This window comes from Pantherophis guttatus, chromosome 6, assembly GCF_059756535.1.
Source record: "Pantherophis guttatus breed Tessera chromosome 6, ASM5975653v1, whole genome shotgun sequence".
Classification (NCBI taxonomy): domain Eukaryota; kingdom Metazoa; phylum Chordata; class Lepidosauria; order Squamata; family Colubridae; genus Pantherophis; species Pantherophis guttatus.
Genome location: NC_142068.1, coordinates 70,856,075 through 70,859,608, shown reverse-complemented (window position 1 = coordinate 70,859,608; position 3,534 = coordinate 70,856,075).

Here is a 3,534-nt window from a genome sequence, read left to right as displayed (position 1 = left end):
TGCTGCCGCTGCTCTCACCACCCTCCGTGCCCACCTGACTGCAGATTTCTGCCTGCCAGAAGCAACCTCCCAAAGTAACCCGCCACCGTTTCCTTTCGTTTTGTGGTGGGAGAAACACACAGAGGCTTGGAATGGCAGCACCCAGATACCTTCCGGGGCCTTTAAGAGCTCCTGAGTGGATCCACTGCCACAGAGCAGATCCAGGCGCTGCCATTCCAAGCCTCTCTGTGTGTGTCTTTGCTCCTGGTCTTTCGCAGCAGCCCATGCACGATGTCCCGTCCCTGGCTGCCCATCTTAAAGAGTGAGTTTAAGAGTTTATTCGATTTCTATACCGCCCTTCTCCTGAAGGACTCATTACAGCCATATTAAAATACATAGATTTATAAAATTTAAACCAATTAAAATCAATATATAAAATTGCCCTGCAAGTTAAAACATACATACACCCATAATAAAAAATCGTATTAGGCCAGTCCAGCTTGCTGGAATAGGAGGGTCTTAAGTGCGCGGCGAAAAGTACGCAGGTCGGGGCTAAGATGGAGCTCCAGGGGCAACTCATTCCAGAGGGCTGGTGCCCCCACAGAGAAGACTCTCCCCCTGGGTGTCGCCAGTTGGCATTGTTTGGCCGATGGCACCCTAAGGAGTCCCTCTCTGTGGGAGCGTATTGGCCGTGGGAGGTTGTTGATGGCAGAAGGCGGTCTCGTAGATACCCCGGTCCTAAGCCATAGAGCTCTCTAAAGGTGGTAACCAACACCTTGAATCGCAGCCGGAAGACCACCGTGAGCCAGTGCAGCTCGCGCAGGAGGGTTGTTATGTGGATGCGCCAAGTCGCACCCATAACCACCCACGTGGGCGCATTCTGGACCAGTTGGAGCCTCCAAGTGCTCTTCAAGGGGAGCCCCATGTAGAGAGCATTGCAGTAGTCCAGACGGGACGTCACGAGGGCATGAGTGACTGTGCACACGGCATCCCGGTCCAGAAAGGGACTCAACTGGTACATCAGGCGAACCTGATAGAAAACTCCCCTGGCCATGGCCGTCATATGATCTTCCAAAGACAGCCATGCATTCAGGAGAACACCCAAGTTGTGAGCCCTCTCTGTGGGAGCCAGGATCTCACCAATAGTCAGCAATGGAGCCATCTGACTATACTGGGACGCCGGAAGCCACAGCCACTTGGTCTTGGAAGGGTTGAGCTTGAGCTTGTTTCTCCCCATCCAGATCCGCACGGCCTCCAGGCACTGGGACATCATGTCAAGGGCATCAATGGGGTGGTTCGGGATGGAGATGTACAGCTGAGTAACATCAGCGTACTGATGGAACCTCACCCCAAAACCACAGATGATCTCACCCATTGGCTTCACATAAATATTGAACAAAAGGGGCGAGAGGACTGACCCTTGCGGCACCCCACATACAAGGTGCCTTGAGGTCGCCCTCTGCCCCCCTGCCAAGACAAACTGCATACGGTCGGAGAGGAAGGAGAACCACCGCAACATGGTGCCCCCCACTCCTAACCCCTCCAATCGTCGCAGCATGATACCATGGTCGATGGTATCAAAAGCTGTTGAGAGATCTAATAGGACCAGGACAGAGGAGCAACCCCTGTCCCGAGCCCTCCAGAGATCATCAACCAATGTGACCAATGTCATTTCTGTGCTGTGCCCAGGCCTGAAGCCCGACTGGAACGGATCTAGATAATCAGCTTCATCCAGGTATTGGGGAAGTTGTCGCGCCACCACTCTCAACAACCTTCGCCACAAAGCGAAGGCTGGAGACAGGGCGATAATTAGCTAGTACAGCCGGGTCCAGGGAAGGCTTCTTGAGGAGAGGCCTCACCACCGCCTCTTTCAAAGAGGGGGGAAGTAGCCCTCACTCAAAAGAAGCGTTAATAATCCCCTGGAGCCAGCCTCGTGTAACCTCCCAGGAGGCCAGCACCAACCAGGAGGGACATGGATCCAATAAACATGTGGCTTAAAGGAACTTCGCTCTGCCCCCGCTGCCCCGGGAAGGGGAGTGGGCACCTTGGAGGTTCTAGCTGCCCCAGAGACCCCTGACTGGCCTGCCCAGGAGGCGCAACAGGTGAGGCAGTGGTTGCCCCCGGCAGGTTTGAAATGGCAGCGCCCAGATCTGCTCCGGGGCCTTTAAAAGCAGCAGAAATCAGCTGTCACGTCGCACGACCCCCCAGGCAGCCCCCCCAAGCAGACCCACCGCCCAAGGAGCGCGATCTGGGGGCAGCTTCAGCCAGCCCAGCCCAGGAAAGGCCAGAAGGGGTGAATTCCCGAACTCCGGTTCAGCCAGCTGGGGATGAGACATCAGACACAGGCTGCTACGAAAGACCAGAAGCAAACACACACACATCGGTACTGGTGAGGTTTTTAGCGAGCAGCGCAGGAAGCCAGACTTGCCTTCATAGGTACAAAAGTTTCCTACAAATGGAGAAACGGCAGGAGCAAGTAAGCGCTTCTTTTTGCACTTGCTCCTGGCGTTTTTCCACTTGGAGAGGAGGAGGAGGAAGACGACGAGGGCAACAATCCTGGGCGTGTGAAGCAAGGCATGAAAATCCGCAGCAGGAAGCTCAGGGTGAATGAAAAGGGGGAGCAGCCAAGTACTTTGTTTCTCCAGAACTAATAGAAAAAAATGCTTAAAAAGTAAAAAAAAAAAAAAAAAAAATTCTCACGATTGTGCATCACTCAGCTGATCGTCGGAACTTTTTTTTTAACTTTTTAAGCATTTTTTTACTACTGGTTCTCTGGAAGTAAAAGCAGGAAGTAACGACGACTGGGTGGGTGGGCGGAGCCTCGAGTTGCCATTGCTACCGGTTCTCCGAACCACTGGCCATCATCGCTGCCTACTCGCCCGAGCCAGTCCGAACTGGGAGTATTTCACCCTGCTCTACTGCGAAGGAAACATGATTTCTTTCAAGCATTCCCAATTGTAATCTTCATCCCTTTAGCTGCTGAATTTCATAGAATTAAACAAAAACAAATCAGAACAATTGTCCTGGCCGTTTCTCTATAACCCACCATCAATGAAGAGAAGTTGAAGTATCTTTAGGAACACAAATTGCCAAACTGATTTCTCCTTTTCATCACTCCTTATGGGCCTGTAAAGTGACAAAAGTTCTAAAATGTAGCAGAAAATTTAAGGGCAAAATATTCAGGCGACTTAATGTTGAATCCTCCTTTTAACATTTTCATAAAGCCCCATGTGACACAGCCGTAAGATGTATATGACAGAGGATGGAATTTGATAGAGTCTGTATACCTCTAGCATTCAAGACATTAACATTCTTGGGAAGAAGAAATCTCATTCCAACCAGTTTAAGGAAAACAACCATCTTCACTGGGTTCAATTTTTGCTCTTTGTTGTTCTGCATTGCCTTCTTAGGCTGGTGAAAAGCTCTGTTGCAATGAAGCCACTTTCCAACACCGCAGACAAGTTCTTCCACTGATCTGCAACCCATTTTATTCGATATTTAATTCTAATACACGTTGAAAACTTTCAGGATAGCAATTAAGGCAGTTGAAGCATA